Here is a 19,467-nt window from a genome sequence, read left to right as displayed (position 1 = left end):
TATAAATTTTAAAGAAGGTATTATTGGCTCATTTAAAACAAATTCTTCTATATATTCTCCAAAGGGACAGACTTATAAATAATGGAAATGTGGAAAAAATACTTCAGCACATTAAGCCACAAATAAAATTGACTGCTACATATTATTCAATTGACTTCTATCTCACTGTGATGTGTCAATCACAGCATCATTTTATAATAGGATTAAGCAATAAATGTGCAAAGCCATTATGCAGAAATCTGAAAATCTGATTAATTTGTAATATTTTTTTGTGTGTGCAGAAAGTCAGGAATGGACGCTGCTTGGGGAATACTTACAAGCATTCTATTGAAATTTCTAAATTGATTTGGGACAAACTAATAAAAACACAGACTTGCTGACATTTTATAAAGTGAATTCTGTCAAAATATGTTTGGCATTTTAATGATCGCTGTCATTTAATAACAAGGGTGAGATGACCCATCAGAAGATGCCAACAATTTCCCCATAATGTGCAGGAGACCTTTCTTCTAAATTTTTTATATGTGATTTATTTATTATGCTTGAATAGCAGAGCATTTTAAACTGGTAGCTGCATTATGCATTGTAAGTCTCACAATTTCTCTTCCTATATACTCAAGTCCTATTTTGCCTTAAAATTCTCAGCGGAGCTTATGTACTTTTATAGCATTAACTGGGTCCAAAGTGATGCTTTTGGTCAAATATTCAGATTAGGTACATTCTCAAATGGCCAAAAACCCTCTTAGGTTTAGTTTTTGATGTTCTTAAAAATTTTGTGCTTCCCCATATTCGCCAGGCATGAATTTTTACACCACACTGTGAAAAGAGTTTTACAATGCACAGAAAAAGAGAAAAACCCTTCTATACCATTAAAAAAAATACCTCTCTTAATCTTTAAAAATTTCTGTACCATGCCTGGCCATTCTGTTCATACTTCTTTCTTTCTTTTTTTTAAATTTTTTTTTTTAATTAAATTTATTGAGGTGACAATTGTTAGTAAAATTACATAGATTTCAGGTGTACAATTCTGTATTACATCATCTATAAATCCCATTGTATGTTCATCACCCAGAGTCAGTTCTCCTTCCATCACCACATATTCGATCCCCCTTACCCTCATCTCCCACCCCCCATGCCCCTTACCCTCTGGCAACCATCAAACCATTGTCTGTGTCTATGAGTTTCTGTTTCTCATTTGTTTGTCTTGTTCTTTTGTTGCTTTTGGTTTATATACCACATATCAGTGAAAAGCAGAGAACCATGTGATTTCACTGATATGTCATACTTCTTTCAAAGTCCATGCCTATTTGTAGACTCTGTTCCAAATGACACGCCATTGTAAGGTTTAGGATTTGTCCCATATAGACACTGTGTCACAGATTGTGTGTGTGTCACCTGTAGCTTCACACAGGTTACATTTGCTTATATTTTATTCTCGCTGGGGGCTCAATGCATAACCGCTGGTTTTGAGGCTGGTTATTCTCAAAAACCATGTTCAATGAAGTACAGGGCAATTCCACACAATTTCATGTGTAAAATAAAGTCTTTCACAGGCTCTAGAGGAGATTATGTATGCTCTCCTGCCAGGATCAACAAGTAATGTTTCTTCTTAATGCACGTCTCCATTTTCCCCAAACGCATGTATCACACTTAACTTTGTAGGACCATAAACTAATCTGTCGGATCATAAGGCGGCTCCCAAATCAGGGGTCTTCTCACAGCCAAAGGGGACTCCAGCAGTCAGCATGAATAAACGGCATTGGCTAAGAGAGACCCAAAGCAGTGCTGAGTCTACATTAGCAGAGAATTTCAGGTTATCTATTTCCATGGGCACAGACATGAAAATACGAACTTAAATGGGTTGGGCAGGTTCCTCCTGATCAGGCATCTGGGAAACGTGTTTCCTCTCCGAAGACCAAGAATGTCCAGAAAGCTCTCTGTGGCCTGTTCGGAATTTAACAGTTTGTGTTTTTCAGGCAGCAGCTGTGAATTCCAGTAAGGCAGGGACTGTTCGCTGGTTCGCCACTTTATGCCCAGCCCTCGTATAGGCATTTTACTCACATCGATTAAATATTCGCTCAGTAGAAATAGAGGCTTGGATTTTCATTTGGGGGTAGTATAATTCCTTCAAGAGCGGTATTGGGCATCCACTTGACTATTTACTACTGTTTAGTGTAAACTTTGGAAATATCTTTAAATCATTAGCTTGTTGGCAAATTCTACCTCAGTTCCAATGTAGATGTTAAAAACAGTTTGCTGTACAGTTTAAAAGCAAGGACTCTTAAACTTTTAGCTCTCTCTGTGTTTAAATTTAGCTCTGCCACCTCACTAGGTATGTGACCTTGGGCTTGTTTTCCCTCTTCTTCATGTATCAGCTTCCTCTCGTAAAAGCCTGAGGAAACAATAGCACCTCCCTTATAGGGCTGCTGCTGTGAGAATTGAATGAGAAATACATTTCTAATTTTTTTGGAACAGAGCATGCTTACCACTAAGTGTTATTTCTCTTGACTATTATTATTTAATAAGATTTACTTTGTATTTAATATAATATTTAATGTTATTTAATTAGCCCATAACATCCACCTGCCCCAAGTCAACTCAGTACCTCCTCCTATCCCTATGTGAGCAGTCCACATTCCCTTACACAAGCACCCCAACTCTGTATGCTCTGTACCTTTTGATGAATGTTTGGAAAGGAACCAAATAGTCAGGCCTCTGAGAGGCTACAAAGGGGGATGTTTACAGATAATGCTTCTTTCAGTCCATGGTAACATGACCAGGAAATATGGCACAAAGATACAGCTTCCAAATTATTTCTCACCCAGACCCGGGCTTCGATCAGTAGTTCTTACCCAGGCCTGTGAATCAGCATGGTCTGTGGAGCTTCTGGAACACAGAGGATCACATCCCTCATGACACTACTGATGGAACAACTAAGTGGGGGTTCACGTGTAAGTTTTATAAAACTCCACCAGTGATCAAAGACCATGGGCAGAAAATAGTGGCTGAGAGGCTGCCAGGCAGGTCTAAATCGCCCTTGCACAGAGGATGATCACACAACTCGTTTTACGAGAAGCCGACGAGACATCAGCTCGCATTACCTAGCTGGCCTTCCAAGTCTAGTCACCTGGGGCATTGTCCCATCACAATCCCCATACACTTCTAGCTTAGCAAGGGGAAGAACCATCTCAGATGCATTTTTTTTTTTTGTATGCATGTGTTTTTTTGCATGTTTGATTTGCTCACTGTTAATTCAAGGAGTATAAAAACTGGTGTTAGAAGGATCCTAGTATAAAATTTTAAATAGTATTATAATAGGAGTCAATTCTGGGCAAATACAGGGAGCCCTGCTATAAATCTGTTATGGAAAGGACAGGTCATGAGTGGTGAAGACAGTGAAAGACTGATTAGGAGTTTGGGTGGGACACAGGGTAAAACTTATTTTAAATTGTTGGACGCCTGCTTGTCAGAGCATTGGTTCATTCAGTACCATCTTTCCAGTTCTGATTTCACATCTGAAACCTACAAAGCTGCCTGCTGACCACTCTGCTCTGGAGGCACTGGACTATTGGCAGAACAAAGACAGGTGATACCCCAGGCCTTGGGCTCTTCCCTCAGTGTGTGCCTAGGAGACAGCCTGTCAGTACACCCGCCCCGCCCAGCTCAAGGCGAGTTCCTGAAGGACCGTCACTCATTCCTCACAGCAAGCTACTTTGGCTTTGGCAAATTACCTCTTTTCTTTTTCTTACACACACACACACACACACACACACACACACACGCACACACACGCTTCATCCATATATATATGTGTGTGTGTATGTGTGTGTGTGTGTGTGTGTGTGTGTATATATATATATATATATATATATATATATATATATATATGAGTTTTTATTAACTAAGGCAAACCAGGCTTGGCATCTCTTAGTTATTCTAAAAATAAAATAGATGTGCACTCTAGTGTGGAGTTTTAAATCCTATCACCCCTCCACTTTGGAGCTGACTTCCAAATAAATCATTTTAAGAAACAAATAAAACATTTTTAATCCTGAGAGGGTATACTCCTTTGTGGAGCCTTACCCCATTACCTTTGCAAAGAGGATACAATGGCCACGGCATTGAGAAGAAAACAGGACTGCAATATGCATGGCTCATCCTGAGTAAGCCAGCTCCACCATCTCCCAGCTGGAGGCTGTGCCTATCCCATTCAGTGCACCAGATTCTCTTGTTAATGACCAATGCATTTTTAATGAATCGGGTTTTACAGAGGGAGAGTTTGGGTTTCTGTCCTCGATGCATTAGCACAAACATAATCACATGAAGGTCACAGGGATCCCTCAGCTTTTTCTGGAATTCATACCTCTTTTACCCACTGTTCATGGTTTTTACCAGTGAGGGAGGTGATGCAAAGGTTGCTTATTATAAGGTAGACAGTTGAATGCATTATTATTTTATGTTGGGTGTGCGAAACCAGCTAAGCAGGGCACAAGTCCTCTCTAAATTAAACTTCCCTTTCTGTCAATTTCTTCAAGAAGACTAAATGCCAAGGAGGGAGTGACGGTGTCAGTAAAAGTCTTTTCACAGCCACTGCCACTGTTGGCCATGTTTTAATTGCCATTTGGGAGTTCTTTATGACACTGGCCACACACACATTTATGTACAGAACAGTATACAGGACTCCACCGAATTGGAGATGCTAAAGTAATAAGCCACACTTGAAAAACAAACATTCATTAATTCACATAAGGGTCTGTGTCTTTGCAAGTTCTGTTGTCAAGTACTTGTAACTTCACCCACTGAGGCCTGGAGAACAGAGAATGTCTGATGATATCAATGAGAAAAATGGATTCTTTTATTCTTCTAACAAGTGACTTATCTGGCCTCTGGTGGAGGGAAGTCCAGTTTTCTTTCTGTGAGGGGTCTAGGTCCGAAGTGGTTCTCAATACTGATCTTTATTTAAAGGCTGCACAGATGCATTAAACGTCAAAGGGAGACTTGGGATACCTAATAAATAAACCATAATAAGAAATCCTACAAATCTCTCATTTGGACTTGATTACCTGAAAATGTTTTTGTAATATCTACCAAAATTATTCACTAATTGCTTCAGTTCTACATGTAGGCTTAGCTATGTGTGCTATAGAAGACTTTCAGTGCATTTCATTCTCTCAGAATTTCATTCTTTCTCCAACGACGTTTTTTATCATTGTTTTTACATCCATCTAATAAAAGCACAGCTGAACTCCTGTGATAGCCAGGCCGATGAAGTTCTCAGTTTCTGCAAACGCTTCTTTTTAGAAAAAAGATTAGAAAGAGAGTCATCAAACATACTTAAGCAAAATTCTACGACTTACTGTAGGCATAGAGGGAGCTGTGGGGTGTGGATTTTCCCCGAGTACTGTTGTCTCGACAAAGGTTTACATTCTTTCAAGGCAAGGACTCTTCCTAACTCTATCTTGTGTCTCCGTCCGACCAGCTCCGGGCCTTGGCATGTATGTATGTACATATGGGTGTGTATGAATGTATATATGCATGTTGGTTGTGTGAGTTGTGTGTGGTAGTGAGTTAGTGTTCTTAAAATGATGGAGATATGTATCAAAGTGAGCTGAAATAGTTTAGACACAGGTTTTAAACCATCTGAAAATGGTTTGTCTAATTTAAAAAATGTGTTTAATCTAAGAAGGCTTGCACAATTCCACACACTACTCCCAGGAAATGGACACTTCCTTTAACAAGGACGTTGCTTGCGGCACTTGATCCAGGGATGATGTCTTTGCTCCCATGTGATTGATGGGACTCTGGCATGGCCCTGTGGATGCCAAGGTCACGCATAACTTGTGTTTTTATGCCCATATATGGAGTCTCCTTTCTCATGCTTCATCTATGATCAACCCAATACCAGGGCCAGCTACATAATTTGTGGGGCTCAGGGCAAAATGAAAATGCAGGTCCTGGCCTGGGGCTGGGAAGTCAACCTCCCCTTCCCCAGGACTGCTTCAATCCACTGCAGATAGGCGAAACCAAGCGATTGTAACTTCTCCGCTGAGAGGAACTAGACACCTAGATCAGGAGTGGGCAGGAAGCCCACTCTGAGTTACACGCTGAGCACATGACCATCCCACAGCTGAGCTGGACCCCGAGAAGGGCAGCAGGGAGAAGGTGACAGCCATATTTGAGCTTCCAGGGGTCTGGGGCTGCCAGGGACAAGAAGCAGGTAGCCGAGAACCTGTCCTGTCCTGGGGAGGTGAGGAGGTAGCAGCTGGACCACCAGAGGCTCCAAGCCCCCATCCACCCACACACTCTCATTGTCCCATCAGACTTTACTCACAAAGCACAAATTCAAAGAGAAATTGTTTAGAATTGCAAGATGGTGACCTCGGGGCACTGACCCCAAACATGGGGCTCTGCTGTGCTGGCCCTGCAGGGTCCTGGCCCTGAAAGAAGCCCAGCCCATGGCTCACTGTCGGCATCCACCGAGTCAGTTTCCACACAACTTTTGGTTACTAATTTTCCACCAAGGGGACCTCCTTATAAAGAATCCTAAAATTTTGAAAAATTGCAGCTAAACCTACAATTGCTTTGAGAGAGTCATTTTTCCAAATCAGTGCAAATTTTGAAAAGAGTGTATGTGTCTACAGAGGAATTTAGACATGGCTTTTTTTCCCCAACAAGAAATCAAGCTAACAAATCATCAATGCATCTATTATACATCATTATCAAATGCCACGTAAATATACCATTTGGTGGAAAATTAGGATGAAATACTGTTTTATTTTCTATCAGGTTTGAGTTACCTATGCCTAGATTGGAGAGAAAAGGCATGAATTCCTCAAAAGAGAAATCACATACAAGTTGTCACATGTCTTTTCTCAGTTGTAGACATAGCTTTTTAACAGTGTTACACTTTCACTAACAAAAACAAAAACAAAGGTTTTCTCTCCTGACTATCTGCTGGCTCATCTCCAAGCCTGACAACAGGGGACATGATCTCGGTGCTCAAGGCAATGTAACTGGCATCTGGAAGCACTCCCAGGTTACCTACCTATGGGACAACGTGCAAGAATTACTAAGAACGGACATTAAATGTGCTTGAAAAATGGTCAAAGCTGTTAAATAATCTGCTTTAAAATTTTGGTACTATCTTAGGTGAAGTGTGTGTGTGTGTGTGTGTGTGTGTGTGTGTGTGTGTGTGTATTGGGGTGGGGAGATGAGGCTGAAGGGCAGGGAGGAGAGAGTCCATTTTTTCTTACTTAACACCAGTGTTATTAGTACTAAGGGGTACAAGTGGTGGGGTCAGAGGTCCTTGTATTTCTTCTTGCAATTTCCAATCCTCCAGCTTCTTCCAGCAACATTTGAGTTTGTTTTCGAATATCTGCAGGGCTCTCTTTTGCAGCCCTGTGGACCTACAGGGCTGCCTCATCAAAAGTCTCATCATGAAGTTTTAAACTGTTTTCAGTTTTTTGAGACTCTTAGCCAAGGAGCCCCACATGGATACCTGGAAACCCAAGTGTGGAAAGAAGATGGGGCTGAAACAGAGAGAGCTACATCATGGTCACACGAGCCCAAACTCTGGGCTCTGACGGAAGTGAAATGGCAATCACAGTGATGTATCAGCCCCCCTCCTCCCGGACCAAATGCCTTCCAGAGGTCTGAACTCTGTGCAACCCTCAGCAGAAAGGGGGCTGTTGACCTGACATTCAGAATATGATTTAACTATGAGCTACAACAGAATAAATCATTATTTCAATTGGAAATGATGGCCTCTGGGTGCAGTCACTTCTGATAATACGCATGGTACAACATCTCGGAGAGCCCCAACGCGGAACACTGGTGTCCTCCGTCTGCAGGGCTGCATTTGTGACCGCACAGAGCAGGTGATTAGAAATCAAAGGACACTGACTGCCCCAGACTTGGAGGTTTCACAGGGCAGTCAAATTAAAGGAGCACATTAATAGCTGTATGACTAGAAAGATCTCGACATTTAATTTTGCCAAGTAAAAACTTGCTATGCACTGGCGTTATCATACAGTAAAGGTGTTTGGAGGCCCTCTCCACACCCAAAGGATGTATTCTCCATTTAAAGGATAATCCTTTAAATTGAAGAAGTTTAGCCTAATGAGAAACTCACTGCACTGGACTTTTTCTTTTTCTATTTTTCTTTTTCCCTTCGACCAGTGTCTTTCTTTTTGTCGCAGAGGGACACTGCTTTGTCACAGAGCATTGGGAGCTTGTCGTGCACGTGGCAGGATTTGGAGAATCAGCACGCCTGCGCCGCTGCTCCTCCAGACATGGGAAATATCTGACCTAACACTCCTAAAGTGTTTGTTCTTTTGAATAAATAATTCCTCTTTTCTCTCAATCCTTTCTTTTTTTAGAGGTATCACATAATTTTCTTTATATATATAAAGTTTTATGTTCCAAGTAATACATTAATTATTTTATAAATATTATCTTTGTCAACCCTTACAGTAATCCTACAAGGTGTTTATGACTATGCCCATTTATACAGGAAACTAAGGTTTACAGAGGTTAACTCACTTTTCTAGTACACAATAAGGAAGTGACAGAGAAGCAACTATATCTCAAGCTACCCGATCAATGGAAGGCCCACATCTTTATCACCTAGACTATATACTGATCAAATATTTTACATCAGCTACCATTTAGTGAATACTTACTATGAGCCAGAGACTTTGCTCAGTATTTTATATACATTTTCTCATTTAATTTCCACAGAAGCCCTGTATTATCAGGATTATCATTCCCATTTTACAGATACAGCAAGTAAGGTTTAGACAGCTTAAATAATTCACCTATGATCACAGTTAGTGAGTGATAGCATCAGAATTTGAACCGACTACCATATGCATCAATTTGACTACACTACCATATGCATCAAATAAAAATGTTTCAGGGAGACAACACAATAAATTCCCAATGCCATGATAGAAATTATGTTTTCAGATATTTTCCTAGTGGAACTTCGCTCCAGAGACCTCTAGGTTTGACGTCTGGGAAAGTGGGTGATGGAGAAGGGGAAATGGCGTAAAGTACAGCTGCATTCTTAGTTTAGCATCTCCATAGTCAAGGTGTGATCTCTGGACTGGCATCAGCACTACCTGGGACCTTGTGAGAAAGGTGGGCCTGCAGGTCCCAGTCCACCCATGTCTCAGACCCACTGCATCAGATCTGCATTGGAACAAAATCCTCATGTGATCCATTACCCATAGCTAAGAGTGAGAAGCACTGGTTTTGAGTTTATTACTCCTTCCCTCCCTCCCTCCCTCTATCCATCCTTCCCTCCCTCCCTTCATCCATCCTTTCCTCCCTCCCTCTCTTCCTCTTTCTGTCCTTTCTTCTTTCCCTTCCTTTTGCCTTCCTCCATCCTTCTCTCCTTCCTTCATGCCTTCTTCCTTCCTTCCTTCCTTCCTTCCTTCCTTCCTTCCTTCCTTCCTTCCTTCCTTCCTTCCTTCCTTCCTTCCCCTTGGGTAGCATTTAAGAATAAATATACCTAAAATGCCTAACTTTTATTTGAAGTAGACTGTCATATCCTATCTCACAAAAGTTGGGGTGGAGGTGTGTGAGAATGCAGGAAAAGAAAACGTTCAGGAGGAACACTCTCAATCACAGTAATAGCCCTCGACCATTCTTAGCCCACGTACCCAGTAGGAGGACCCCCAGTTGAAGAGGTTCACAGCAGGAAGAGCTGGTCCTAGATTCTTACAGAGAAGTATATTTATTCTTTCTAAAACACCACAAAACTAATGCCAAATGTACGCCAATATCCTTGCTCTATGATTTATGGCAATTTTCCTGACACTTTCTCCTTCCATATCCATATCTCTGCTCTTCTATTTGTGAGGGTCCATGAAGATAAGAGTCTGGCTTATCCATTTCAGTTATTTACTTTCAGAACACCACATTTTTTGCAAAAGTAGCCAGAGCACCACTTTAAAAAGGGGGAATAAAAATTTTAAATCCCTTAAACCTGGAATAAAACTGCATTTCTACACAGGTACTCCAAAAGCGTAGCATTTGCAATCACTCACTGTTGTGTGCAACTAAAGATTGATGAAAGTGGGGTCATTTAGAACTCAGCAAAGGACAGGATGGAGGGACCTCCAGAGGAACTACATTGCATGAAATTGTAGCATCACACGCAGTTAGCAACCCTTACAGTAATGGGGCATCTATGTATGACAGCGTGACAACACCAAATTGTGCAGGAGGGAAGGAAGTCACACAAGTCACTATGAACAAATTATCAAGTGCTGCAAAACCTTCTTTGGAAATGGGGTAACAAAACATTGCATCTGTAGTAAGATTAAGTAGGTATAGAATATGAAAATTCAAATTAATGGCCCATCCACAGATTGGTGGTTAGAGTTTTTCTCCCCTGAGAGTTGGTTATAGAAAACTAAACAGCCAAACAACTAGTCTAATTCATGTCTCTGATCATTTTGCTCTCACTTAGTCTATTTATTTCTTAGCATTACTATAATTGAAAACGTTATCTATTGCTAAAGGTGCTATTAACTTGAGTGCATTCGTAGAGTGTTATATCACTAATAGACTTAGGTCAGATTCCTTTATCCTTTTAGCAAAGAATTATTTTGTTGTCCTCTTGTTCGGAAGATTTTGTTCCACTTAAAGTCAAATAGAACAAAAGTTTTACAGAACTTGTTCAGAATATTTTTCATCATTATTTTAACTCCTTTTCATGATAGCTTCAAATACATAACAATTTTGGTTTGTTGTATTAACTTATTTCTAGATATGTTTTAGAGCTCATATTATAAAAATATACCTACTAAATATGACTTAGACTCAGATTATATAATTGTAAGGTTTTAAGTCCAAATACTTTTATAAACCTACCCTGTGAGTTCACATTTGACTTTAGAATGGCAGGGTCAGATGTGAAATAAGAAGCAGAGCAAACTGCTAACTACAATGGTGAAAAGGTGAAAGAGTGGAAGAAGAGGCGTCCAATCATTTAAAAATATATACTGTATTTCATCAAATCTAAGACGTTATTGATGTAAAGCTCATGAATATTTTACGTTCCACTAAGAACGAATTAATCTGCCAATTAAACCATGACATGCCACTGATTGATTATAAGATACATCCAAATTTTATCCCCTAATCTTCACTTTAAGGTGTCACATGAAGTGAAAGCTGCGTATCTCAGAATTGATGAAATACATTACTACTCATTGGCCTTTATGTGTCTATGAATTTTGGAACAGAGAATAGGCAATAGAATAAACTAGAAATTTTACATACAACTTCTAAAATAGACTCAAGATTTGGATGCTATCTGGAAGTGGTGGCAATTGAGTATTTTAATAATTCTTGTGTAGGAAATGAGGAAGACAAAGAAAGGCTAAAGCTGTGGTTGGTAAAGAAACAGTATTCACTTACATTAGCCAGGATGGATGCCTATTTGGTCATTTTGTGGTTTGGACAATGTTCTTGGTTTGTCTGTTTTCAGACATGATGATGGAGTGACCTTGGTTTTGTCCGTCATGGTCAGAGTGGCTTTGTCTGATGTTGATATTCCAGGAACTTTTTATGTTCAGCAGGTGGGACCAAGGCCCAGCGGTGCGTGTCAGGCCTACATGTCGGAGGGTGCTTTCTCTTTCTCAGTTAAAAAGTACACATTTTATTTTGAGGGTATATGACCCCAAATCAGGAGGAAGATGTGGATGATGCTATCTAATGCTAATTGTAATTTTTTATAAAGAAGAAGCATTTGGTAATGAAGAGCTAGCTTCTTCTGGCAGTGTCTGCCAAAAGCAGAGAACCAGGTAAGTTTCTGTTTGGCCTGACAGCCTCATTTCTCAGGAGGTTTGGGGGCAGAGAGTGGTATTCTTAGTCTAGACTTAATCCTGATTAATAGGGCCACATTGAAGTAACAGGATCTATGGGATAATGTGACCATATACTTCTAGAAGGTTTATTTATGAGAAAGGGAATGTGGGGATAGTCAGATTCTGAAAATTTCAGAAAAATTATCCCCATGATCCCATAATCAGAACTCATAAAAAGAAGAAGACAGGAGTCTAAAAATAACATTCTGACAATATAGTGTGGAGTCAGAATGACTGGTATTCTCATCTTTGTGTCACATGTGCTATCTGTGTGACTTTGGATAAGTTACTCTCTGATCTTAAGTTTCCTCAACTGTGAAATGGAGGTAGAAGTAGTACCTGCATTATAGGTGTCACTTCTATAGTGAAACAGATTATTGAGTAAAAGAGCTCAGCATCGAGGCTGGCACATAATAAACGTTCAACAGTATTGGCTGTCGTTATCAATTATTATTGGAGCATTGTTACAAATGACGTTAACATATGATTATCCAATCACCAGTGATCTAGATCAAGAAGGGAAGAGGAGATGATGTGGCCACAGAGTGCAGCCGTTAGTAAGGGGACACTGTAGAGGAGCCTGTAAAATCACACACATGCAGCCAATATCCAAGAATGAATTCAAGTATAGGAGAAAAGTAGGAAGACTGGAGAATGAGGATGATTTCTAAACCTAAATTGCTACATCTAAAAACTCCTCTGTTCCTGTCCCATAGCTAAGAGTGAGACGCACTGGTTTTGAGTTTATTACTCCTTCCCTCCCTCCCTCCTTCTATCCATCCTTTCCTCCCTCCCTCTCTCCCTCTTTCTTGCCTTTCTTTCCAGTATTTTCCAGTATTTCTAAGCAGCACATTTCCCACAGGTCCAAAAAACAAAGCTCCAGTTCCTCCTAACTACACAATTTCTACTCAGGTTCATCCTTCTAATCACACATGCTCAAAAAAACAACTTTCTAAATTACATTTGCTTACAGTCTCTCTGCCTCACCCCCAGAGATAGCCAAATCCCAAATCTTGTGCTCCAGCATTGCTGATAACTGTCCCCTTCTCTGTTTCAGCTCCCTCATTGTCCCTCACTCAGGTCATGGGCATAGTCCCCACGCCTTTGGTCTGTCCTGTCTTCCGTTCATCCTGTACACTAACGCTAGTGAGACCTATAAATACTGCCACTGAGTGAAGTCCAGGAGATGCCCCCTGCTTTGGCCGCTACCTGGCAGACAGAGCGCTGGGTCTGCAGATGAGGGTGTAAGGGTTTGGAGGAGTGGGTGGCAAGGAGACAGCCTCCATCAGGAGACCTGGCAGCTGTACAGGTGAGCCCCAGGAGGGAGTGAACGAGAGCGTGAGAGCCTTATGCGGAGGCACAGTCTCTGAAGTTGGATTGCCTGTCTCCGCCACTTGCTAGGTGCGGGACCTCAAACAAGTGGCTTAATCTTTCTGGGCTCAGTTTCATTATCTGTAAAATTGAAATAAAAATGGTACCTCTCTCATAAAGTGAGGATTAAGTACAGTAATCCTATAAGCAAACTATACAATCACAGTTTCTGGCACACAGTAAGCACTCCATACACGTGAGCTTTCTCACCATTACCATTGTACGGGGAGGGAGGCAGAGCCCCACCCAGGGGTCCACACTGCTAAGTGTGTCACCCAGAGGGGCTCTGGTATGCAGAGCAGGTGGCACTCCACGCAGCAGGCCTGCGAAATGTGGTTACAGCTGTTTGATCTGACAATATCCTAAGCATTCGCCTCCAACATTGTCAATGCCTCGAGGGCAAGGTAGAGTCCACAGGGGTGTCAGGAGAGGGAAAGAGAAACAGGATGGAGCAGAACCCCACAGCAACCTCCTCTAGTGGTTTGCAAAGCCTCTGTAGACAGGCACTGCTCACGGCTCAGACAGAAGTACGTGTGTCATGTGTAAGCTGTTGTGGAAAAGAATGAAAGCGATCATACTTCGGAGCAGAGGGTTTCATTTTCAGGGCAATAGCTGGCTGGGATGGCTTTTTCCAAAATGACTGAGTTGGTGCCTAGGAATCTACACGTGGACTGCGGTGATGTCTGAATGTGAGTCCAAAAAAGAACTTGGTCCCTACATGGATGATAAGCACAGATGCATATGTAAGTGGACTCTAAAAATAAGAACCAGGGAGACGACAGCCACCAAGGAGGTGATGACAGCCTTATGGGTAAGCAAATAGCACATGGCTCCTCAGTGCACAGACTGGATTCTGCTTGTATTTTCTAGTTAATTTAATTAATTAATTTTTCTTTACTGTGGTAAGATCACTTAATATGCGATCTACCTTCAACAACTATTGCAGTCACTATTACAATATTGTTAACTGCAGGCATAATGTTGTACAGAGAACGTATTCATCTTCACTGATACAAACTTAATGTTTATAACTATAATTTTGTACTCATTGAACAGCAACTCTCCATTCCCCCTTCCGCCCAGCTCCTGGCAACCACTATGCTACTCTCTGTGTCTATGAGTTTGACGATTTTAGACATTTCATATCAGTGGAATCATGAAGCATTTGTCCCTCTGTGACTGGCTTATGTCACTTAGCGTCATGTCCTCAGGTTCATCCATATTGCATATGGCAGGATTTTCTTCCTTTTTAAGGATTTCATTCAATGTATACTTTTTCTTTATCCATTCACCCATCAATGGACACTTAGGTGGTTTCCATACCTTGGCTATTATGGATAGTGAAATATCATCTCACACCCTTTAGAGTGGCTATTATAAAAAAACAAAACAAAAGATAAGTGTTGGTGAAGATGTGGAGAAACTGGAGCCCTTGTACCCTGTTGGTGAAAATGTAAAATGGTGCAGCTGCTATGAAAAACACTATGGAGGTTACCCCCAAAATTAAAAATAAAACTACCATACGATCCAACAATTGTACTCTGCATGTTCACCCAAAAGAATTGAAATCAGGATCTGGAAGAGATTCTGTACTCCCATAGTCACTGCAGCATCATTCACAATAACCAAGGTATGTTTGTACTTTCTTGCAGCTGCACTTTATCTGCTCTTGCTTCCCAGCAGCTCTCCGGTCCCTCCTTGCTTGGCAGAGGAGCTATTCTTGGGGGATTCTGAGTTCCAAAACTTGGGCTTGTGTTCTAAGTTCACTACCAACATTGAACTCTAGCCACCTCATTAGAAAATTGGAATGCTAACTCTTTTCTTTGATCATTAATTCTTCACAATATTACTAAGTTCTTGTTGGGGGAGGGCATTTGCAAGATGCTAAGGACACATAAAAATAATACTGTGCTGTTCCATTTCTCCTCATTACTTAATTCACTCATTTGCAACAAATATTCACTGAATAGTGACCAGATATGGTTTCTGGGCCTTTGGGGCTTACAGCCTAGCAATGAAATTATGCGCTAAGTTAATAGTTGAACAAAGAATTATTTCAGGAGACCCCTGAACATGGCTCCAGGGATCCCTACAGAACTAGGGGCAGCACCAGGATGTCCCCCTCCATTTCCACCCACTGCCCCATCAAGAGAAGATGTTTGGGACTGCTTGATCCTATTCTTCTCAAACTTCCTTTGAGATGTACCGTATTTCCCTGAAAAGAAGACCTAGCCGGACCATCAGCTTTAATGTGTCTTTTGGAGCAAAAATTAATATAAGACCTGGTGTTATATTACTATAAGACCAGGTCTTTAATATAATGTAATATGATATGATATGATATGATATGATATGATATGATATGATATGATATGGTATGATATGATACCGGGTCTTATATTAGTTTTTGCTCCAAAAGACGCATTAGAGCTGATTGTCCGGCTAGGTCTTCTTTTTAGAGAAACATGGTATCCTTCATGTTTAAAAAAACAAAATCTGTGATATAATCCTAGTGGCTTTTGCAATTAAAAGTGGAAGTTTAAAGACTGGATCCTTTGACTCAGCTATCTCCATGACAGCATCCCTGTGCTGGCAGGAGGGAAAAGAGTTCAGTAGCTCTGTCTGGGATGATTTACTGTATGTTTCAGCTGTGCTGAGACTCCTGCCCTCATTTTACTGCTCTTCCCTGGCCCTTCCTTCTTCACCATAGCCTATCGTAATGCTATTCTAATGACTGCAGGAGGGGTATGTGTAACCATTGCCACTTCTTTTGGTAACAATGGATAAATAGCAGCTTGAGGGATCCCAGGTCTATATTATTTATGAAGCTGCAATTCTCCTGTAAATAACCCAGTTGTTAAAATGATATGTATCTATGTAATTGAGTCTTCTGTATACAAATAAATAAGACTTTATTGCAATGTCAGAAGTTAACACACCAGTCAATAAAATCAATAACTCACTTTTTCTTGCTTATATATCTAACTTTTCTCCACCTTTCCTATGCCCTCTGTTTGTTCTGGTTACATGTTACCACTGAAAAGAAAACACAGTTCTTGTGCTACTGTTTGTTAAATGGTAGGTAGGGGGAAGGGGGGAGGGTTGCAAACAAAGGGAAAAAGAAACACAGGAAACCTTCCACCCAGGTGGGGTTTCAAATTTCACATATATTTATTTCAGAAAACTAAAGAGGAGAGAAAAGTGTCTTGGTTTATATGTCAGAGTGCAGATATTTTTAATATAATCTCCCCACCGAACGCACAAGTAAATCAGGTCAGGGCCACAGGCTTGGTGAATGTCTCCAAGGCTGCTGTTGCATGTCTCACAACTGCCATCAAAACAACCCTGCAGAGTGGCACCCTTTTCCTACCATGGCTGAGATCACATCAGCATTTCCCTTTTAAATCCCGTTTTGAGAAGTCGGTAATTCAGCTGGAAAAATTAGCTCTGCATAAACCTTGGCATATGTATCTCTGAAGCAGGGAAGAGGTTTATTTGGAGTTGGTAGGTTATTTTTTTAAAGCAATTTGCTTAATTGATTTGGCCCTTGTCGAGCTCACTAAAAGAGCTTAAAAGGACTGCTTGATATTTTTTTGTGCTTATTTAAAAAATCCAATTAAACAAATTGGCATTGATCCAAATTTTCTGCACCTGAGGGGAGAAAGATAACCAAAATAGAGAAAAAGAAAAATTAATAGATTGGGTCCATCCAATCTTCATGATAATTCTATTGCTGTGCAAATAAGCCCATGATTTAATGACCCATTCGCATAGACCGACTTGACCCCTCCCAGGAACTAGAGAGATACATGAAATTATCCCTCTTTATTATCTACCAGAACAGGACTGGGACTTTTGGGAGAGGAGGTCCCTGGCATTTACAAGACTTGACAGGAAATGCATGTGTCAGCCTGGACTTATGGACCTTAATCGGGTGGGTGGAATATTGGATTCTTAGTGGTTTTGTACTGAGGACATGGTAATGTTCATACATTGGTTTGAAGAATGAAATAACACAGATTTGCATAGCATATTCTGTATTATAATAATAAGGAATTATATTAATCACTGTGGATCATGAATAGTCATGTCAATTTTTAAATTCGCTCTTTGGCAAAAGGAGAAGGTAGTCTACAAGAACTCTTGGCATCATCAGGGCTAAGAAAATATGAAAATTATTGGCATAGAGGATACTTTCAACTGCTGCCAAGCCAGGTTACAGAGCCCATAATTTTCTTCACTGTGTTTTTGCTGGACTAAAAAGTTCAGGTTTAGATATAATGCATATACACAGTGCCTGTGGGACTCCCGTGGAAATGTTGATACTGCCAGATGCTCAAGGCGGAGAGGCCAAGTGGAGACACAGATGCTGGAACAATGAACAATCAGGTGGCCTTGAGAACCACAGAGCAGTTTAACTCCCAGGAAAATTGTGATAGAAGAGCAATGACTTAGTAGGATGTAATTTCAGGGAACATCAAGTTTGTGATTGCAGAAGAAAAGAGGAGCCCAGGAATTAACTGAGGAGAAACTTGGTGAGGTGACATAAGAACTCAGTTCACAATCATCCAATGGCCAAGAGATTTTGCAGGACCGTACAACTGGTCATCCCAAATCTTTTAAAGGGATTAAGTAAGAGAAGAAGAGAAAGATACTACACTTGTTAATATGCACATATAGCAGCTACTTAAAATACTATTTGGATGAATAAACATTAGCATGAACAGTTTTACTGAAATCATGGAGATTGATGACGCATTTTAGTGAGTGAAGGAATGCATTGCAAGTGAAGAAGTGTATCTATGTGTTTAAATAGGCAGGGCAGGTTAGATCAGTGATTTTTTAGACTATGGGTTGTGTAGTCTAATAGTGGGATGTGAAATAAATTTAGTGAGTTCCAACCAGCAGTAAAAAATTAAATCGTAAAGAATAATTGAGTGGAGTAGAATAAATAGGAAATAACAGAGTGCTTAGCACACATTAAGAGCAAGTATTTCAAGAAATTTTAATTGCAGTTATATATATTTATGTATAACTGAATACCAATATGAAATATGTTTTGTATTGCAAATTGAAGTTAAAAAGTTTGAAATCCTCGATTGTGAAGCAAAAAAGATAGTGTGAATAAAGGTTTTTTGTTTGTTTGTTTGTTTGTTTAAAGGAGGTAGAGGCTAGAGCCTGTTACAATCTGAGTAGAAGGTGATAGTTAAGAAGGAAAGGTTAAAGATACTAGTAAGAAAGTTCGTACTCCTGATGGAATAAGGTCCCCAAAAGAAGTGGGAGGGATGGACTCAGAGCTCATGTGAGGAGCTGGCTTTGAGTGAGAGGAAGGAAAGGTCCCGCTTTGAGCCTAGAAAGAAAGAGAATGATGTGTGTCGAAGAAGCTGATGGAGAAGAAACCCGACGACTTCAATTTTCTAAGTGAAAGAGGACATCAGCTCATGTGCTGTGAGAGGTAGGAACGGCTTGATGTGAGAGGAGTGTTGGTGATGTTTCAGACAGTCGTCGAAAGGAGTGGGGAACGAGCTCTTTGTAAACAAGGAACAGGCCTGGATAAAGAGGCTGGAGACCTTTTGTGGCTCTCATCTGCAAAATGGCCTGAGTTGTGTGGTGGCCCCAAAAGATATAGTCATGTCCTCATCCCCAGCACTCTGAATGTTAGGTTATTTGGGGTGGGAGAACAGGTATGGTTGGAACAAAGGGCTGAAAAATGATACAGAGTGAGGCGGGGCTCAGCATATGGTTTTCAGAGTGGAAGCGTTCTGGGTAATGACAGGTAAGTATGAGAGAGCAAGTCCACAGAGAGAAGGTGAAGACCTTTGGAGTTGAGGGGGCCAAAGAATGCTGCCTTCAGTAACAGAAATGAAATGTGTGTTATATCGTAGAAGAGCAAGGTTCTCAAAGGAATACAATAGAGAAGTAATGCCATGTTAGCAACATCTGGGGGTGTGAGAGCATGACCTTCTGATGCCAATATGTATAGAGTGGACAAGAATGAGCAGTCTCTACCTGAAAGGACTGCAAAGAAAGCCATGTCCATAGGGGACAGCCCAGTTTCCACTACAGCCAGGAGGCGGAGAACGCTTTCTGCAAACAGGACAGGTACTCCCCACGCGGGAATGGACGCACATGAGGATCACACGCAGACCTGAACATAAATCTGCACGTGTGGGACCTGGCCTGGCACTTCCGCTCTGATTGTCTGGGGTAGAACTTC

The 19,467-nt window shown here is 40.8% G+C and overlaps 1 protein-coding gene across 7 annotated transcripts in view; it reads right to left on the bottom strand.

Moving 5' to 3' along the window:
• POU6F2 (POU class 6 homeobox 2) overlaps positions 1-19,467 on the bottom strand; it is a 488,585-nt gene that overhangs the window by 252,464 nt on the left and 216,654 nt on the right. The window lies entirely within an intron of this gene.

This window comes from Rhinolophus sinicus, chromosome 4 (genome assembly GCF_057876585.1).
Source record: "Rhinolophus sinicus isolate RSI-liver-muscle chromosome 4, RSI-T2T, whole genome shotgun sequence".
In the NCBI taxonomy this organism is placed as follows: domain Eukaryota; kingdom Metazoa; phylum Chordata; class Mammalia; order Chiroptera; family Rhinolophidae; genus Rhinolophus; species Rhinolophus sinicus.
This window is presented reverse-complemented; position numbering and strand designations above follow the sequence as displayed.